The sequence below is a fragment of the Nyctereutes procyonoides genome, unplaced genomic scaffold (genome assembly GCF_905146905.1).
Source record: "Nyctereutes procyonoides isolate TBG_1078 unplaced genomic scaffold, NYPRO_anot_genome, whole genome shotgun sequence".
In the NCBI taxonomy this organism is placed as follows: domain Eukaryota; kingdom Metazoa; phylum Chordata; class Mammalia; order Carnivora; family Canidae; genus Nyctereutes; species Nyctereutes procyonoides.
In genome coordinates this window covers 49097442-49119031 of record NW_026575121.1, presented here as the reverse complement: position 1 = coordinate 49119031, position 21590 = coordinate 49097442, and the positions used below count along the sequence as shown (strand labels likewise).

The following is a 21590-nucleotide window of genomic DNA, read 5'->3' as shown; positions in this document are numbered from 1 at the left end:
TGACAGGAGGAACCCAAGCCTGCAGGAAAGCAGCCACAAAGGAGCAAGCGCCTTTTCCTCTCCCAGGTTTGCAGGCTCCCTCTGGTGCTCCCTGGTGGTGAGCCCTGCAGGTCGTCAACTGGTAAAGCAGAATGAGGTGTGTATTCCCTGCTAGCATCACAGAGCTGTGTGAAAGGCTGGGCCTGGTGCCTGGAGACAGTAGCTAAATAACTGTCACAGCCCACCCTTTTGATCACTCAGCACATAGACCCACCCCCTACGCATGTCTGAACCTCCATAGGGCAAAAATGACTATGTTTCAGCCTAGCCGAACACAGATATCTTTCGCTCAAAGGAAGGTGTTCTCGCTAGCTCCTCAAAACAGGAAGCTACAACATCTCATTAGTCATCCTATCTGTCTTTGGGAGAAAGTCCTATTCCCATTTCTGGACTTTGTTCATTAATCCTTAAATTCAGTTGCAGTCATGCAGGAATATATGCTACCCAGAGTCCAAATTATAGAGTCAAGTTCCAAGAACAATGCTTCTATGAAATATGATGAGGGCAGCCCGGGTGGCTCAGTGGTTTAGCACCTGCCTTCAGCCCAGGGCCTGATCCTGGAGCCCTAGGATCAAGTCCCACATCAGGCTCCCTGCATGGAGCCTGCTTCTCCCTCTGCCTGTGTCTCTGTCTCTCTCTCTGTGTCTCTCATGAATAAATAAATAAAATCTTTAAAAAAAAAATAAAGTGTACCATCCAGTGGTTTTCAGTATATTCAGAGTGTTTGTGTATCCATTACCATAGTTATAGAATACTTTTATTACCCCAAATGAAACCCTGTCAGCCTCCCATTCCACCTACCCACTCCCTAGCCCTTGGCAACCACTGATCTACTTTCTGTCTCTAGGTCTACTTGTTCTGGACATTTCATATCAACAGAATCATATAATATGTGATCCTGTATGACTAGCTTCTTTCACCGGACATAGTATTTCCACATTGTAGATTGTTTCAGTATTTCTAATACTTTTCTTTTTATTACTGAATGATATTCCATTGTATGGATAGACCACATTTTGTTTATCAGTTCATCAGTTGATGGATATTTGGGTTATTTCTACTTTGAGGCTATTATGAATAAGACTGTTAACATTCATGTGTGAGTTTTTGTATGGGCATATATTTTCAACTCTCTTGGGTATATAATTAGGAGTGGAATTGTTGTACCGTATGGTAACTCTGTATTTAACTGTTTGAGGAATTGCCAGATTGTTTTATAAAGCAGCTGCCCTATTTTTCATCCCCACCAACAGTGTATGAGCAATCTAATTTTTCCACATCCTTACCAACACTTGTAATTATGTTTTTTGTTTTAGCCATCCTAGTAGGTATGAAGTGCTGTCTGATGGTTTCAATTTACGCTTCTCTGATGACTTTTCATTTGCTTATTGACCATTTGCATATCTTCTTTGGGTCCTGTTTTTAGGTGTTAATAGATTGTTGGCAAAGTCTGTAATCTGTCGAATTCTTAGCTGGAGATTGGTTTCCCTGAAAAGTTTCTTGCTTTTCCGACTGAGTGAAATTCACGTAGGCATCATGAAATGTTTATTCGAGGTAACATTCATCTAACACACAGTTACGGTTAAGTTATAACCCAACTAGAGGCTGTATATGAGAGTGAATCTTAGGAGGTTATGAATTTTGTGTCTTTGTAAAAAGAAATAAAAAACTCCTAAAGGCTCAGAGAATAGAATTTTCTGAGCCTTCTAAGCAGGGACATAGATCTACTTCCTTTTGACTTGATAAGAAGATTAGAGAAAGGAGTACATATTTTTTTTTGAGTCTGTTTACTCTGGTTTTTCAAAGCCTTAGGAATAGTTCTGTTTTCCTTCCTATAATTTGGGGAGGTAACCATTGCAATATCTTTATTTCTTATTATTCACATTTTGATTACTCTAACTGAAAATCCAACTATATATTGAAATAGTTTTTAAAAAGGCAAACAGATTTTATGTTTAATTTTTCCTTTTTATCCTAAAGAAGCTTTTTAATTCTTTTTTTTTTTTTTTTAAGATTTTTTATTTATTCATTCATGAGAGACACAGAGAGATAGACAGAGAGGCAGAGACACAGGCAGAGGGAGAAGCAGGCTCCATGCAGGGACCCCGATGCGGGACTTGATCCTAGGTCTCCAGGATCACGCCCTGGGCCAAAGGCAGGTGCCAAACTGCTGTGTAGAATCTGAATTTTAGTCTTTATTTTCACATATAAGAACAACTTTTCAAAAGCTGTAACTCCATCTTAGAAGCACAAAAACTATTTTATGAGTGCATTTGCCCAAGACTTACGCTGTGTATCTTTTCAATTGTTTTAATTTGGTATACCTTGCCACTAAGTGATCTTTTCAGATGTTTCCTCAAGTAGAATTTCCTTGAAAGAGGCTGGTGGAGGCCAAGAGGAGTCTGTGAGTTCTGATGTCATTGTGCCATTGTGAGTTTGCTCGCCTTCTTTGTTTTTTGCTCATTGACTCATCTACAGCTGGATGTTGGTACTTACTGCATTCATTGGGATCTGCACCATTATCAGCCTCCCTCCGCTGAGTACCCATCCTCAGCCAAAGTTTTCAGTGAGGAGTTAAAGCTTTGCAAATAGGTGAGCTCTTCTGGCAGCTTCTCATATTTGACAGGATCAACATTTATGGATTTATTGGTTTTTCTTCAAAGAACTAAGCTCCCTCAGAAACTATGATTTTGCTCTGTAACCTCCCATAATGGTAATTGAAGTTCTGACTTTGCCTGCAGCTTCCTGAGCTGAGGGATAAATCAGAACCTATAAACTCTGTTGGTTCTCTCATTTCATAGTTCTCGTTGAAAGAAGTGAAAGTTCTATGAATCAGGAATTTATATCTCAGCTATCTTGTTTCTGTGAAAATACGTAGCTGGAAGGGTTTTTCTATTGGGGTTTTCCATTACCAAGTGGAATGAGGAAATAGAATATAAATATTATGAAGCCTATTCTTTGGGTGTTTCTGCCCTTTGTGTGGGCCACAGTCAGACAAGGGGAGTATAGTACCATTCTGGTTTTCTGTTATTTCATTTCTTCCTGGAAGTCATAGGAAAGCAGCCTAGTAAGTATATTGTTTTTTTTTTAATAGTAAGATATACATCTATATATCTGTATCTATATAACATAAGATTAACCATTTAACTGATTTTAAATATTCAATGGCATTAAGTACATTTTACAGTCTAGTTTACCATCCATGTTCACCACCCAACTCCAGACCTTTTTCATCATCCCAAACTGAAACTGTACCTATTAAACAATAATTCCTCATTCCTCTGTCCCCACAGCCCCTGGTAACTACCATTTTGTTTTCTGTCTTCATGAATTTATCTATTCTAGCTAAGTCATTTAAGTAGAATTGTACAGTATTTGTTCTTTTGTGTCTGGCCTATTTCACTGAGCATAATGTCCTCGAGGTTTATCCATGCTGTAGTGGGTGAATGGGCCATCCTTCTTTTTTAAGGCTGAATAATATCCCATTGTATGTACATAGCACATTCTGTCCATTCATTTGTTGATGGACACTTAGGTGACTTCCACCTCTTGATTATTTGAATAATGCTGCTATGAACATGGGTATACAAATATCTATTCAAAACTCTGCTTTCGGTTCTTTTGGGTATCTACTCAGAAGTGGAATTGCTGAATCATGTGATAATTCTTCATTTAATTTTGTGAGGAATCACCATACTCTATTTCACAGTGGCTGTATCATTTTATATTCTTACTAGCAAGTAAGTTGGTTTTATTAACCCCAACTTTTCTTCCTTTAGGAGTTCTGTTTTATTTTAAACGCTGCTTAACTTGGTCTTCTGCCTGTAAAAGGAAGATTCTCTAATTTCTTTTGAGAGACTCTGGTCATCTCTGGAAAACCACTGCCCTCCATTCTGTTGAGCCAGTCTGGTTGCTTCCACTCCTACTTTGTCACTCCATGTATATACCAGCTGTTCAGAGCACCCACAGGGACGACTCACCTCCCTAATATTCTAGCACCAACATGGAGACACCTGTGTAACTTTGTGTTCTCCACTTTTTTTTTTTTAAAGATTTTATTTATTTATTCGTGAGAGACACAGAAGAGAGAGGCAGAGACACAGGCAGAGGGAGAAGCAGGCTCCATGCAGGGAGCCTGATGCCGGACTCCATCCTGGGACTCCAGGATCACGTGCTAAACCTCTGAGCCACCCAGGGATCCCCTGTGTTCTCCACTTTTGAGAACATTTAAATACTAGTTGGCAGGAGACTTGGCTCAAGTATTTTATTTTATTTTTTTTATTTTTATTTTTTTAAATTTTATTTATTTATTTATGACAGTCACAGAGAGAGAGAGAGAGAGAGGCAGAGACACAGGCAGAGGGAGAAGCAGGCTCCATGCACCGGGAGCCCGACGTGGGACTCGATCCCGGGTCTCCAGGATCGCGCTCCGGGCCAAAGGCAGGCGCCAAACCCCTGCGCCACCCAGGGATCCCTCAAGTATTTTATGTAGTTATGAGTTTAGAGATACATTTTTAACAAAATTAGTTTGTTTTGCCAAGCTCTTGGTGGGATGTATGTGTGTGTCTAAAACTCCCGTCTGTGCCATTGCCCCTACTCCCACCTGCCATCTCTCTTCATCTCAAGGTAACTGGTAGCGGCATTTCCAAGTGTTTTGAGGTGGGGATGTTAAATGATGGATAAATTTAGATATGATATAAGTCTCCCTTCTCTCTGACAGACTCGAGGTTTATGTTCCTGAAACACACAATGGTAGGAGAGTTCACTTTTTCCTTATTTTTAAAAAGATCCTTACGTATGTAATAACACTTCCTTAATTTCTCTTACTTAAAAAAAGCAAAAAACAAACGTTTTCTAATGGTCATTGCTTAAAACCTCCACTCCTTCTTCACCAACTATCTTAACTTCCTTTTCTTGTTCCACAAAACTCCCTTTTCTCTTTTTGAGTCATTTTTTTACCAATATAAGTAACTTGTAATTTGAGTTTATTAGATCTTAAAGTCTCACATGCTTGAGTTTTGTGTAAGAAATGCTGAAATTTTTAGAAGAACTACCTCACTTTATTACAGGGAAGAAAAAAAAAATAATTTGGGGCAAAAGATGGAGGAGACAAACCTTATTGGGCATGTGGTATATACCAGGCCCCATGCTAGACGCTACTTAACTTTGACTATACTGATTGAATATAAATATATAAGGAGTTGACAGGCAAACTTAGATAAGGTTTCTTTGTTCAGCAGAATTCACTGCACTGAGAAATGTACTATGGACTGTCAGGGATGAAAATAAGCTCTTCTTATGGACTGGACACCCCAATGGCGCATAAATAGAATGTGATGTATCATTATTATGCAAGATTTTTATTTCAGCCACTATAGAATGGAAAGAATTCCACTGCCTTCCTGGCCTCCTAAGGTAGGACCCAAGGTCTGACCTAGGTAAAAGACTTCTCTCCGTTGGAGATACAATATTCTAATTTGTAGTTTTAGATTTTTTAGGTGTTACTTCAGATTCTAATTTATGCACACTTTTTTTTGAGAGAGTATGAAGCGAATCTACTAGTCAAACTAATTTGACCTTCAGAACATCCTTAAAACAGACAGTTGGCAAGGAGAGAGCTGCAAATGGGAGTGGCAGCTCTAGATGGATATGCTCTGGGGCAGGGGCTCAAAGCTTGAGACCTTTTTGCTGTGGTCTCTGTGGTGAAATGGCTGAGGTTTGTCATGACCACTGGGTGGGGCAGGAAGTTTAGTTTACCCTAAACTTACTGTGTGCAGGCTTTCTGGTGGTTTGTATATAGCACGGAGCCTTTTTCCTAGGTTAAAATGCGCACCCTGAGGGCAGCCCCAGGTACCTCCCATGGTCTGTGGTTTGTGTATTCCCGTGAAGTGGGGTCAGAGCAGAAATCCAAATTATAAATTCATAAGCAAGGTGGCTGTTTTGAGCTATTCAGTAAGTTCTTTGTGAAGTATAAAACAATAGTTACTGACACCTGCACCCCTCTCCCGTTTTTAGTAACAGCGTTATAGAGATATAAATTCACTGTTGGGGCCACTCCACAGAAGCAGGATGGGCCCTCTCCTTGCCCCCTTATATCCCACATTTGCTTTGGATGTTGCGATGAGGAAGGTGGTGTGAGGAGGTTCATTACTCATGTAGTGAAGCTCTCTGAGGAGAGCAGGGCAGCTCCTAAGCAGGTCCTGATCCTGGTTTGAGATTTCTGTAGTGGTTAGCAGGTGGGGACAGAGTGAGGGTTTGAATTTCCTCCTGGGACAAAGGAGGGAGCCACCTGGAACTTCCTTTCAGTTTGGCCAGATGTGGAACAGAAGGGAAAAGAAGAGGGGAAAAGCTTAAAGCTGTTAGTAGTAAGACATCAATAGTAGAGCCAGGCTATTTATTCACAAACCATAGAACTCACCTGTTTAAAGTGTTCAATCCAGTGTTTTTTTTAGTATATCCACAGACTATATACTGTGCATAGATAGCATAAATGTTAGAAACACTGTCCATTTTCTGAACATTTTTATTACTCCTAAAAGAAGTACTGTGCCCACTAGCAATCACTCCCCATTCCCTGGCAACCACTAATCTACCTTCTATCTCTATGGATTTGCCTATTCTGGACTTTTCATTTAAATAGAATCCTATAATATGTGGTCTTTTTGTAACTGGCTTCTTTCATTCTGCATAGCATTTTCCAGGTTCATCCATATTGTAGCACACATCATTACTCCATTCCTTTCTATAGCTTAAAAATATGACATCATGTAGACATACCATCCCAGTTTGTCATATTAAAAGATGATTGATGAACACATGAGGGTGAGGTGGTGATAGGAGAGTTGGGTACCATTATTAGGGGAGGAAGACATGGGTTTGGAGCTCAAGATAGAGACAGAGGTGGACATCTAGCCTTGGGAATTGTGAAAATTAGAGGTCATATTTTAAGATGAGAGAGTAAATGTGATCTCCAAATTGAAATACATACCTGTGGGTAGTTGAACTGGTTGCCAATAGATATCATCCATCTCCATGTCCTCTGATGGAATTCATGGAAGTTATCCTTGTAAACTAATCCCAGATCATTCTGATGCAGAAAAATCAGTGAAACCAAATACACATTTGAATGATTCATTTTGTCATGCTTCTATTAGCATGAAACTAATTTTTGGTTTTATTGAATCCTTTGCTCTAAATATTTTCTGTTGTTTTCTTTGCCCACTAATTTTGTTGGTTGGAAAATGATTAATATTTGAAATTGATATAAGTTACTCAAATGCTTATTAGTAGCTCCCTAGGAAACATTTATTTTTCCTCTGAATGATTGTTAGGAAATTGTTCTATTCTGTCCCATTGTTTTAAATATTACCTTGAGAGTTTTAAAAGTAATTCAAATAGAATATACTAGCAGCATCACATTTTGCTTGGTTATCATTTATAATCCTTTGTAAAGTTCAAACATAATCTTTTGTATCTTAAATGATATTTCCTGGCTTCTGCATCCAGGATGTCTAAAACAGGAAGTAACAATAATAAATTAAGTTTAAATTTTTAGGTGCTATCTTTATTGATATTCAGTGAGCTATTATTTTTTAAGTTGTTTTCTTTGCAGTACAGAAGTTAAGATAGATGGTGAACATTTGGAATTCTCAAGACAGATAATTTAACCCATGTGTCTGGTGTTTTATAGTCTACAATATTGTGTTTCTGTGTAGATGAGCTTCCATGTTATTTATCTGCCAACATTGTGATGTTACATGAAGACTTGGCTTTTCTGATGTCAGGATTTTGGTGTAATCTTGAACACTGTAGCTTTGTTTTAACAGAGTTGCTCTTCTGAAGCTGAGTGCTCTATACCACAGATTATTTTTTCCTGTGGCCAGTATCTTTACTCCTTTGATCTCTGTGGCTGTTAGATAAACCTTGCATAAAAATGCAGGAGAAAGTAGAAGCCTAGGTTTTTGCTTATCTCTGGGCCTAATAGGTATACTAGCCATAAAAGCCAGAAATTTGGGATTATGTGACTATTTAGTATTCTCTAAAGATCTGCTTTTGTTACAGTATATAGGTTTCTGTTACAAACTCAGGTACTCAATCATTATAATTCACTCTAACTTTGAAATCTGTAGATAGAAAATGAAAACCATCTGTTGCCTTGTGAAATAAGGAAGAATTCAGAACAGATCTTAAAAGAGCAGTAACTTTTCTCTAGATACATATTGTGGGTGGGAGGGGTTTTCCTGTGTTCATCATAGTCATTTTACATAATTTACTTTTCATTTTTTTAGAAGGAAAATGCAAGAGTCAGCTTAGTATTGTATCAGTGACATGCTTTCCTATGAGCCATCACCAAAGACACCCAGAGGTAGTATGGTGTTACTGAGTTCATTCTGCAGTGGAAGGACCTGGGTTACTTACGCATCTCAAATAATAACCTTGTTGACTGTGGGATTTCAGCGTGTGTTTACCATCACGTGCTAGAGCCCTGCTTCAGAAGGTGTATGTCCTAGCCTGATCGGGTAATGCTTTGTGCATGTTCTCATTTGCATCTTTGGGTACCAGAGATGGGAGAATCATATTAAGCAGTGCAAACTTGCTAGCCCTCTCTCTGGCAGAGTGGAAGTGGGCAGAAGTCAAGATTGACACAGCAATTTTGTGTTCCCTTGTGATTTGCTGTCAGCAAGCTGTTACCCACACATGCAAAAGGTTGTTTGAAGTGGGCTTATCCATGTTTCCATAGCAGCAGTCATCTTAGTGATTTCTCTCATTTTGGGGCTCCCTCCCCCCCTTTTGCTTCTCTGTTCCTCTCGGATGCAAGATTAAACAAACAGCATATTTAGGTCAAGGAAAGAGATGTTTGCTAATATAGATGCTGGGCTAAGCATTCTGGGAGAGTGATTCCTTGCAGCAGATGAACATTCTTTGTGCGTTCCAGCAGCATCTGCAGCAGGGTGGCTGTCTGGCACCATTTTTTCATTTTGGGCAGGTTCTGAGATTCAGAACAATCCTAAGCAAATCACAGGAGCCGGCAGTTTTCCAGTAACCACATGTAAATCTCTGCTTATTTGTTCTTTGGTATTAATAGGGAAGCGATCTACTGGAAAAATGATACTTTAAAGATTTTGGTGCATCCGAGGTGTGTCATCTGGTTTTTGCACCACCCCTCCTGTTTGAGCCTGGATTTTTTTTTTTTTTTTTTTTTTTGTCAGGCAGTTGAGCAGGAGCAGATTCTAGTGCAACAGCTCAGAGCTTCCCTTCTGTTCTGGTGCCGGCACTGCCTGTCATGAAGATGGTACAGTGGGAGCCTGCTCAGAAGAGCCAAGGAAGATGATGTGGAAATGGAGCAGAGATTGCTAGAGATCTGAACATCCACACCTTGGGGATGGGTTGCACTACTAGTGTAATTCTGTTTAAAGGCATCCGCACCGTTTTTGAAAGAAACTGTGCTTATATGTGCAAACAGCAAGGAGAGAATAATGCCCTTGAATATACGGCATACCATTGGACAAAAGAAGATTCAGAACTATTAATCTCCTCCTGTCTGGTAAATGCTGTCTTGCTTCATTAACAAGTAGTTTGGTGATGTTAGAATAAACTTATCTTGACTTATAAAGTAAATGTATTTATTTACTTCAGTATGCTGATATGTCTCTAGCCTGGGTGAATAAATGGGTTAATTAAGTAGCCTTAAGTTTAATTTTGAGGTGCCTGTGTGTATGTGTGAGAATACCATGCATGGTATTCACCAAAGCTTAAATATGTATAGAGAGAAGCTGGAGTACGATAATTGATTACAGATTAGTTTTCTAAGTTACCTTTATGAGCTTACACGTTCTTGGTATAGTCTCAGAAATAATGTATGGCAAAGTATGTATTTAGGGTATTCTAGATTGAACCCTCTGCTAGTGATAGTGAATTATTCAGTTCCTTTACATCTCAGTCTTTTCCTTGGCGAAATTGTCTTAAAAATGGCTTGTGGTCAGTCCTCCCATTTAGAGGGAGGAATTTAAAGGGAGCATGAAAAAAACTGTAATGAGGGTGAGAAAAATATTCATAGTTTTATTATTTTAAATCTGACGATTTATAATGTTTTGGAGTGAAGGCTCTTGAGAGTAAAAGGAAGCTTAGTTGACACTTGTGTGTTCTTTCCTCCCCTTACGAGGCACGAGGAGGTGTCGGGTCACAGATGGGAGATGGGTGTGCTTCTCCATGGCCTTCTCACAAATACCAGGCTCGTGAGGAAGCTGCATATGGGTCTCCTCTTTCCTCAGGATGCCTTGCCATTTCTCCTTCTGTTCTTATCACAGTTTTTTTTTTTTTTTTTTTTTTTTGTCAAAATGAGTGAGAATAACACACGTGGGAGTTTCTGCGTGTGAGTCTGGCCAGCAGCCACTGGGTATGGTGAGGGCGAGGTGTGTGGAAACCCCGAATCCGTTCCTGGTCATTAGGCTGCCATCTGACACGGAGAGGGAGTGCCAGCAGGCCACATGCACCTCGGGATCAGATCAGGTCGCCCCAGCCTTGCCGGCACCTAGGAGAGGATGCATTTTGTAGAGGGTCTTATGTGACATTAGCTCTCAAAACACTCTGGAGGAAGGGAAAGAGAGCATCATTTGAGCATCCGAATGCATTTTGGAAGGCAGTATTATGTGTGGGTTTGGAACTTAAGTGAGGCTGTTTTAACTATTAAATATTTTAAACTCTAATGTATTTTGGAATATGCTTTTGAGAACAACTGGTATCAGAGAGTAGAAGGACTAGCTCATTACAGAGTCTGCCCCATTAGGTATAATCCATAACCCTGACAGCCTGAGGGCTGCTTGGCCAGGAATGGCAACACCTCTCTCATGCTGCCAGCTTCTCCCTCAGGTCTCATGGACCTGTCTTGGGTTAGCCCATCTTTGATAGACTCTGCTTGTTTTTCTTTTTCTTTTGTGGCACGAGAGAGTAATAACCTAACAGGGGCTTTGTTGGCATGCTGGGACAGGATTTTGAAGCACTGCTCCTGTGTGTTGGGTCAGGTGCTCTCTGCCCACCACCCTTGCTTGCACCAGTAGACCGAGAAAGACGTGACTGTGCATATATGTGGCTGCGGTGCTGTGGGTGGGAAGATGCACCCTCTCCCTCCAAACTGCTCTCTCTGCTTCTGTCCTTGACCCTTGACCCTTTCTTCACTGGCAGACAGTGGTCCTTTGAGAAGAAAAGTCTGATGGTCACGCCTCTACTCAGAGTCACATCCAGAATCCTTCCTGTGGCCTCCAGGTCTATCCCTACACACCTGCTGCCCTTTCTTCTCCTGGCCACTCCTCTTTGCTTCTCGCTCTCTCCTTATTCATCACTTCCCTTGTTCTCTCCTGCTGGACAACTGCAGCCAGGCATTTACCTGGTTCACCCCCGGACTCCTGCAGGGCTTGCTCCTGATTTCCCTTTCTCACTGAGGCTTCTTTGATCACTGCTGTAATCTTGTAGCACCCAAGCACAGCCTTCTCTGAATCCCTGGCTTCCTAATAATTATTTTCACCTAAGATAGTTAGTCACGCATAGTAATAGTAGTTAATAGTGTTATTTACCATCCTTAGCAAGAATAAACTTCCATTTTTAAAAAAAAAATTTGAACTTTTTATATAAAAATCATTTTAGACAGAATAAAATACCAAAAATAGAGCAGAGGGCCCATATTTCCTTCACAAAGCTTTCCCTAATTTTAACAAATGACAGAACCATAAAGAATAAGCTTTCTGATGGCCGAGATTTTTGTCTGTTTTATTTGCTGTTCTGCCCCAACAGCTGGAACACTGTGTGAGTTATAGTAAGTGCTAATAAGTGAATTCTGATAAAATGGTTTTATGGTCCTGAACTTTGAACTTGGAGAAGCTGTCGAGAATTTAGGTTATAATCATTTATCCTAAAACCAAAGTCTTTTTTCCAAACATTTTTATAGTTTCCCCTCAAACAATAACTGGGTAATTTTCAGTAATCTCCACTAGAGTTATACTTTTCAACCCTTCTGTCCTGGAGCTGTGCCAAGAAGTTATGTGATTGAAGGCCAAACCTTCCCTGGGTTTGCTTTGGTTATGACTGACAATTGATGATACTGTCCTTGAACAGTATCCAGACTAGCTCTGTTGAAACCTGTCCCATGGCATTGGCATTTGAGGGCCTTCTCATCCTTTGGTGTGAGCCAGCCAAACCCTATCTTAAGGGAATCCTGCCCAGTGGTACCTCCTATGACCCCCTCTGTGCAAAGGTAGGCTGACCTGCTCTTCAAGCAGATGTGGGCCTGTCAGGCTCCTCCACCTTAGTTAGGGTGGCTACCCTACCCGTGGCTCTGCGTTAACTGTTGGCAGGTCAGAGCTGTATTCAGCTGCGCCTTAGAGTATAACCCCCACTCTGGCCATGCAGTGCATACTAAATCTTGTGGAGGAAAAGGAGTAATATTCATGAAGATTAGGGCTTAAGGCCACCCAGTCTTTGAGAGACTCTAAATATCCCAGGTATCTGTCCATGTATCTGAAACCCACATGGAGGGGCACCGGGGTGGCTCAGTGGTTGAGCATCTGTTTTTGGCCCAGGTCATGATCCTGGGATTGAGTCCTGCATCAGGATCCCCTCAGGGAGCCTGCTTCTCCCTCTGCCTGTGTCTCTGCCTCTCTCTGTGTGTCTCTCATGAATAAATAAATAAAATCTTAAAAAAAGAAATAAGAAAAGAAAAACCCACATGGGTGGACTGCTTCATTCTGGTATCAGCAGAATTGCTCCTGAGCTAAGCTTTGTGTTTTTCTCTTGGCCAAACTGAAGGGCATCATAAGAAACATCCTTATGAAAGTGATGTCTGCTTGAGGGTTTTGTTGAGGACATTGCTCCTTTGCTTTTGGATCAGCCGGAGGCACTGCAGTATAGTGGTTAAGAGTGCTGACTCTCAGAGCACCTGGCTGGCTCAGTTGGCCGAGTGTGCGACTCCTGATCTTAGGGTTGTAAGTTTGAGACCCATGTTGGGTGTAGAGATTACTTAAAAATAAAATCTTAAAAAAGAAACCCTGCAGGGCTTGATCCCAAATCCACAACTTGCTAACTGTGTGACTTTGGGCAATTTACTTAACTGCTTTGTTCTTCAGTTTCATTATTAATGAATAGTGAAATGGATCTGCCTTTAATGAAATGCAGATAATAACGATACTTTCCTCATAGGGTAATTAAATGAGTGAATATGCCTAAAGTCCTTAGGATAGTGTTTTATATATAAGTTAGTGCTAATTGTTAGCTATTATCATAATTATTTCCATTTTTTTAGTGTTCTCTTTATGAGGGGCCCTGGAAGTACTTTTTCTCTCCATACTCCTAATGGTTGTGCTTTTCTGAAGAACTACTGTGTTTGTATTTTATATGCATTAAGATTCATGTAACTGATCCCAGCCACTTTTTCAGTTGACTGTTTTTTTTTTGTTTTTTTTTAAATTTTATTTTTTTTTTTTAATTTTCATTTATGATAGTCACAGAGAGAGAGAGAGAGAGGCAGAGACATAGGCAGAGGGAGAAGCAGGCCCCATGCACCGGGAGCCCGACGTGGGATTCGATCCCGGGTCTCCAGGATCGCGCCCTGGGCCAAAGGCAGGCGCCAAACCACTGCGCCACCCAGGGATCCCTCAGTTGACTGTTAAAGAAAGCTTAGATCTACACATGTGACCCAGTTCTAATAGATATTTAGGCTATTTCAAAGTGATTTTTATATGATTTACTTATTTGAGAGAGAGAAAGAGAGAGAGGGAGGGAATGGGGAGAAGGGCAGAGGGAGAGTCTCAAGCAGATGCCTGGCTGAGCAGGGAGCCCTATATGGGACTCCATCTCAGGACCCTGAGATCATGACCTGAGCAGAAACCAAGCATCGGATGCTTAACCGACTGAGCCACCCAGATGCTCCACTGATTTTTCTTCTTATTGCTCTTAAACTTTGCTTCTTACTTTCCTCTATTAGTATTTTATAGCTCTTTCTCATCCACTTATTAAATACTTTTTATCTTATTTTGTATGTATTTATGTAAATCACTTTAAATCCTTTTGCACAAGGCAGAGTATAGTTAATAAACTAATAGAGAACTTCAGAGTGAAGAAAAAGCATTTGTATGATCATTAAGGTTGTCTCTGAACCAAAAATCAGATGTGTCTAGTGCAAAGTTTAGCTTTGCAAGGCTGCAGCTGTGGGATCTTGTATAGGAAGGTTCTTTTTATATCTAAGTGGCATGAATCAGCTCCGTGGTGGATAGGATACTGGGAAATGGGCTTATCTGACATCTGGGGCCAACTGAATTTCAATTATACCATACCTAAATTTTGACCAGTAATCCTACCACAGTGGAGGGGCAAGGCTGAGTTAGGATGGTCTCTATTTCCCAAGTATAGATTTTTCTTAACATCTCCCTTTTCTACGTAGTTGAAAATATTAGTTCAGCTGATTACAGAAACAACCTTGAATGCTTCTGTGTGCTGAGCTCTGGGTGTACAGAAGTGAGGAGGATGCTCAAGGCCCCATCAAGGAAGGGCCAGCAGAACTCACAGGGCCTGTCAGAGGGCATGAATGCACAGTTTAGTCCAGTCACCTTCCGTGAGGAGGAGCAGCATGAGCTGACATCATATACCTGTAAATCTCCTTTTTCCTTGTCTGTGAGGGTTCGTGATGGGCCCAGCTTTCTTGAGCAGGACTTGACCTAGTTTTACTCAAGCCAGTAATAGAATATTCCCCTCTCTTACAATGTCTGTGGAAGATGTGAGGAGCTGTGGGGTATTTCTTTCTGTACCATTCTGTCTTTCACCTATTGTAAAGGGAGTGGAAGAAATTGCTCACTTCTAGCCCTGATGGCAGCTAGGACCCTGTCAGCAGCCTCATGGCAAATAGTCATGAAGGCAGACTGTTGGAAGTCACAAGGGGAGGAAACAAACTTTCTGTCTTTAATTTTTTTCTTTCTTTCTTTTTTTCTAAAAAAGATTTTATTTATTTATTTGACACAGAGGGAGCACAAGTAGGGAGAGGAGCAGAGGGAGAGGAAGAAGCAGACTCCCTGCTGAGGAGGGAGCCTGACTTAGGGCTCGATCCCAGGACTCTGAGATCATGGCCTGAGCCCAAGGCAGATGCTCAACCGACTGAGCCACCCTGAGCACCCCAGTCTTCCATTTCTTTTGTGATGTGATGGGGTAATAAGGGATAATTTTACCCATTGTAAATTAATATTTAATTTTTTTGCCTCCTTAAAGCTGTGAAGTTTTTCATTTTTTTTTAATTATAAGATTTGCTGCGTGTCTTCAACTTGTTCTCAGCCTTTATTACAGTATAGAATTTTATCAGACCACTGTAGTCACTCCAGGCTCAATAGTCCTTCTGAATAGAAGACACCTATTGTCATATGTGCACTTTGCAGAGGGAATAGAGTTGGAAGGGAATATGCTGTCTGGCTTATAAGAGCCTGCAGTCCTGCTTGTGCATGTCTGTATGTCTGTTTGGAGGTAGGGATGGGGGCAAAGGGAGAGGACATAAGTGATGAATCTGTAACAAGTGATAAGTGAAAAATTGTTTAATACCTGTCAGCTTGACACAGAGGGGAAAGTGAAGGCTGGATCTTGATTATTTTAGGTGTGCCCTCATAACTTTTTCTTGCACTGTTGAGAACTGTCGAGATATAAGAAAGCAGAAACCTGCGTGGCTGCCTTCTGGAACATGCCTTTGGTTCTGCGTCTGATCACAGGACTGTGGCTTTTGATAGGCTCTGTTTTCCATTTTATTTCTAATATCCTTCCTAATGATGCCCAGTGGGTTTTGTTTTTGTTGCCTATTTGGATCACAGCAGTAAATTGGAGATGTTTTCAAGGAATAGTCAAGTCTGCTTTGATTCCTAGATCCATTTCCTGCATCTTGAGATTGCACTGCTTCGTTGAGGCTGCTTTTTGTAAGTGCAACCAGCATGACTAGCATGGAAGAGTATTGCACCTTTCCCCAATGCTTTATTAAAATTTCCCATATTATTAATATGTATTAAATTTCAAACAGGTGATTAACATTCATTGTAGATGCTAAGCATGCTGTGTTCAGTTCATAGAGGTAACCACCGATTTAAACATTTTGAGACAAAACCTTCTGGAATTTCATCCATCCAGAACATTTGTTCATAAAAAATATGTAATTATTTTGAGTTGCTGTGGACTAAATTGTGTCCCTCTCAAAATTCATATGTTGAAGCCCTAGCCCCCCAATGTGACCGCATCTGGAGTTGCGGTCTTTTAGGAAGTAACCTAGTTAAATGGAATCCTAAAGGTGGGGCCTCCATCTAATAGGGCTGTGATCTTACAAGAAGAGTAAGAAACTCCTAACTCTCTTGCCAGGTGAGCACACAGCAAGAAGGCAAACTGTCTGCCGCAAGCCAGGGCAAAGGTCTTCACCAGGTACTGACCTTGCTGGCATCCTAACATTAGACTTCAGCTTCCAGAACTGTGAAAAAATAAATTTCTGTTGTTAAGCCACCTGGTCTGTGGTATTTTGTTAGGGCAGCCCAAGGTAATACATAAGTATAATAAGCATGTTATTTTGTTATATACTCTATAACTAGCTTTAAATCATCTCCACAATATATCACAAATATCTTTCCATGTTAATAAGTATACATTTATGTCTCAGTGCATTATTTCATTGTATGGATGTATCTTGGTCCATTTCAGTCTGCTATAACAAAATGCCATCGACTGGATATCTTATAAATAAAAACATTTATTTCTCACAGTTCTGGAGCCTGAAAAGTCCAAGAGTCAGGCATCCACAGATTTGTTATCTGGTGAGGATCCATTTCCTGGCTCCTTGAGAGAGATCTCATGTAACTTCACATGGAGGGGGACCACTGGATATCTGTGGGGTCTCTTTTAAAAGAGCACCTTAATCTCTTACAGATTATAAAAGGGCTTCATGAGGGCTCCACCCTCGCCTCCGAAAGCCCTCACCTCCGCATACCATCTCATCAGGAATTAGGTTTCAACATATGCATTTTGAGAGGACACAAACATTCACACTGTGATATGTGACATTTTGTTTAATGTGTAACCACTGTTTCACTATTCTGTTTTTTTTTCGCTATTCTGTTTTTTCTATCCTTGCCTATATGCTTTAAACATTTGTCAAATTGATTTTTAGACCTGGATTAGCTAGGTCAAAGTATATTTGCTTTTTAAAGGATTTGGATATATGTTTAGCCACATTGCCCTCCAGAAAGTTTATTTTGAGATTTTTAAAAGTTGAAGACAAGAAAATTTGTTTTCTCTCCTTGTGATTTCAAGATGTCTGCCTTCCTTGCTCTCTTTGTTAAGCTGTTGATGGCATTATCTATGAACAGAGTAACATTGCCTTAGATTGCTGTATACTTAGGCCAATAACATGGTTAAACCAGGGTTCAAATTAGCATTAATTTTGCCTTGACTGCTGGAAGCATGACCACTAGCATTTTTAAATATCCCAGGAGAATTCTGAAATGTTCCATTGTGGGGGCTGGAATGTGTTTGTTCTGGGAGGTCTTCACCCTTTTAGAGTTGGTAGCTATTTCTTAGATATTAAAGAAGAAAGCAGCAGAAATACTGAGTAGAAACAGATGAGTAAAGCTATTTTTGCTTTTGTTCAAGTCTTACTTTTTAGATATTCAATGTAGCTGATTTATGTTTCTCCCACAGACTTAGTGAGAAGCAACATCTCTTTTGCTTTTTAAAAGTAACATTGTCTTTCATATTTAGAACATAGAATTATTAGAGAAAATTTAGAGACTATAGAGGAGGATATAGAGGAAAATTAAAATCAACCCCATTCCCACAACCTAGAAATAATTACAGCTTACAACAGGTGGTGAGTGTTTTCTAGTATTTTCTCTGCTTATGCAAATATAAAAATGGTATAATATTTCATAAATAATTCCTGATGCCTTTTTTTTTAAAGATTTTTTTTTTTAAGTAATCTCCACACTCAATGTGGGTCTCCAAACTCTGAGATCAAGAGTCACATGCTGCACCAACGGAGCCAACCAGGCACCCTTCCTGATACCTTTTCCACTTACTTTCTTATGTCCATTTTCTTATGCCCATAACGTTCCACTAAAATACTAGTATGTACATGTGCATAATATTCTGTTGTAATGTATCTCCTAGAATTTATTTAAATGCTTCTTTGTTTCCAGGCACTTAGGTTATTATACATTAAGTTTACGTAGGACATCTTTACTCAAAAATCTTTCTATGGATCTTTAATATTTTCAGAGGCTAGATTCATGAACATGCACTTTATTAAGGCAAGAATGAATTTTTAAAAGTTCCTTTAAGGCATATTGTTTTATTGCTTGATGATTGATCCCATTTACATTCCAGCAGCAGTAAATATTCTTTTTTTTTTTTTTAAGATTTTATTAGGGAGAACATGAGTGTGTGTGTGGGGGGTGGAGTGGGGAAGTGGCAGAGGGGAAGGGTCAACCAGACTCCATACTGAGTGGGGAGCCCCGTGCAGGGCTCCATCTCACTACCCCGACATGACTGAAGCTGAAATCAAGAGTTGGATGCTGACCTACCTGACTGAACTACTCAGGTGCCCCCAGTCTTGTTTTATAAATGATTGCCACCATCATTTTTTGCCATTTTGAGAAACAAAGATACAACTTTCAAGCTCCAAATCTTTTGTCATATCTATTTCAAGTATTTCTCCATTTTGTCATTTGCCTTTTGATTACGTTCTTTATAGTACTTGTGTTACTAACAGGAGTTTAAATGTATGCGATAAGTGTTATTATCTTTTCCTGTGATTTTTCCCATTGCTTTTATGCTCAGAAATTGTTGCTTATCTCAAATCAGATATCAATATTTTCTTTTGGAATTATTTACTTGTTTACTCTTTGGCTTTTTTGTCCAAGGGTCCTGTCACCTGTTTTTATAAACAAAGTTTTATTGGCATAGCCACACTTATTTGTTCATATGGATGACTGTTTTCACAGTAGCATGGTTGAGTAGTTGTGGCAGAAACCTGTAATATTTAGTAGCTGCCTTAAAATATTTATTAGCGGGCCCTTTATAGTTTATTGACCTCTGCGTTAGAGTATATTCAGTTATATAGTTGAGGACCTAATTTGATTCCCTCCTTACCCCCAACACTCATTTTTCCCAGTCCTGTTTGTTTAATTCATTCATTCCTTACTCACTGATTTGTGATACTGTCTTTATTATATTTTATGTTGCTTTACATACAGCCTTTGTTTTGGTACCACTCTATGTCCATATAATTCAGTTGCAATTTAGTAAAAATTAGAAGTGAGGACATTTAGAGAGAGAAACACGAATTCTACCTTTTTAAGGTAGAATAAATAGGCTATCCTCCATAAGTTGTTGAATTAAGTAGTCTTATAAACATGTTTTGGTAAAGATTCACTCAGACTGCAGAGCTAAGGGTTAAAGTTTGAATGTAGTTAAGTATTTTTGTCATTTTGTTTCCTTGTGAACGAGTCTGTTCATAAAGCAGATCAGGCTTGTCTTTGTAAGGACTCTCTGGTGCATTTTGATGAAAGATGAATTCCAGTGTGGCAGCTGCATCCTCAAGTAACCTTGATTTGAATCTACATATTTTCTTTTTCCGGTCTTTGCTAACAAAAGGAGTCCCAGCAAAATATAAGCAGAGGTACTACTAGAATCTCCAAACCAAGTGTGTTCCTGTCTACAGGAAATACATCTGTATCTTAATAGATGGAGAGTAGTTTCCAGCTTTCCTGTTCCACGTTATGTGAATTCTAAAGATAGTTTTCCTCCTTACCCTCATTTTCTGTATGTGCAGAGGTGTGGGTATGGGTGTGTCTATGTGGGATGTATGTGTGCCTGTGTTTGTTATGTGTGTGTGTATTTTTTATTGTTACCTCAGTCCTGGAATATTGGATAAAGGAGTACTTTTTTCAGATGTCAATGAACAATCAAAGCCTTTATCTTAGGATGCATTTCAATAAACATCTGTTTCTCTGCCAAGGAAACACCCGTATCCTAGGGACTGAGGTAGATGTGACCTGTGAACCTAAGCAGAGGGAGGATGTGGAGCTAGGAGCTGCTTGATAGGTTTTTTTCTTCTCTCTGGAGTAGATTCTGTCTCTACAGAGTCTCTGTGATGAGAGTTTGCTTACAGAATGCTAAGATGTAGACTTGGTGGCAGTCCTGTAGGCTACATAGTTGTGCTTTATGCACTTTTGGTATTCCTTGTATGTTTTCTAGACTGATGAAATAGAGAACAGCATCATCGAAGAATCAGTCTTACAAATTACTGTTACTTCTCTATTGTTGAAGAGCAGTCTGAAAGAACTCTGAAACCTTTTCTTTGTTTTTTCCCTAGAACTATAGAAAGAACTATTTCCTCTACTCACAACACTTTTGAAAACAAATGTGTGGGTTTCCCCTGCCCCCCTCACATTAAATGATTTGGGCACTAACTACCTAGAGTGAGTATAGACTCCAGAGGTTGAGGGCTCAGTCCCACAACGTTGCCCCCATTTCAGATGTTGGTCTGAAGTCCCAGTTTGTCACCTGTGCATCTGACTCACCAGCTGTAAATCTGAGGTTCCTGTGACCCCTTCCTTGGGTTTGATAATTTGCTTAGAAATCCTCACAGAGCTCAGGAAAATACTGGTTAATTATAAAGGATATAATTCAGGAACAGTCAAATGGAGGTGATGCATGGGACAGTGTATGGGCAAGGGATGTGGGGCTTCCATGTCCTCTCTAGGCACATCACACTCTTGGACCCTCCATGTGTTCACTGACCCAGAAGGTCTCAGAACTCCTTCATTTAGGGAATTCATGGAGGCACCATTATGTGGGCATGATTGGTTAATGAACTCCATCTCCTGCCTTCTCCCCTTCCTCAGGTCGGGGGGCTGATCTGGAAGGTCCAACCTTTTTATTTTTTTTTAAGGTCCAACCTTTTAATCGCTTGGTTGGTTCCTCTGGCAGCCAGCCAGCCTCCTGGAGTGAGCTTGTTAGCTTTTTAGAAGCTTTGTACCAGAAACAGGGGCAGAGACCAAATATATATTTATTATGTTACACCTCCTCTTCTTTTCTTTAATTTTCAAATATTCATTGGATGCCTCCTAATACAATCTGTGCTCTCAGCCAGCCAGTAGGAGCTCCAGAGCAGGATACAAACTGTCATGGGGATGAGCATAGCTATCATAAGAAAATCTGAGGCACTCCTAGCTCACTTTTGGGACAGAGTCAGGTGGAGGTGATGTCTAACCCGAGTCTTGAAGGAAGAGAAGAATGTACTAGGTGAAAGGGTAGGAGAGGAACATTTCTGCCAAGGAAGTAAAGACCGAGGGAAGGAGAGCTGAGACCTCCTTTGCTGCTAGTAATTAATTCCACAAGGCTGGAGATGGCTTATGGAGCCAGAGGACAATTGTGGGAATACATTGGTGACCCCTGGGCCAGAGAGGTAAGCAGGGATGAGATTCTGGTGGGGCTTTTGGAACTTTATTCCGATGTTAGAGGGGAGCCATTTATTGAAAGTTTTAGACAAG

At 40.1% G+C, this 21590-nt stretch overlaps 1 protein-coding gene across 13 annotated transcripts in view; it reads left to right on the top strand.

Annotated features, from left to right (window-relative positions):
• Positions 1-21590, top strand: part of DOCK9 (dedicator of cytokinesis 9) — a 277563-nt gene that overhangs the window by 55380 nt on the left and 200593 nt on the right. The window lies entirely within an intron of this gene.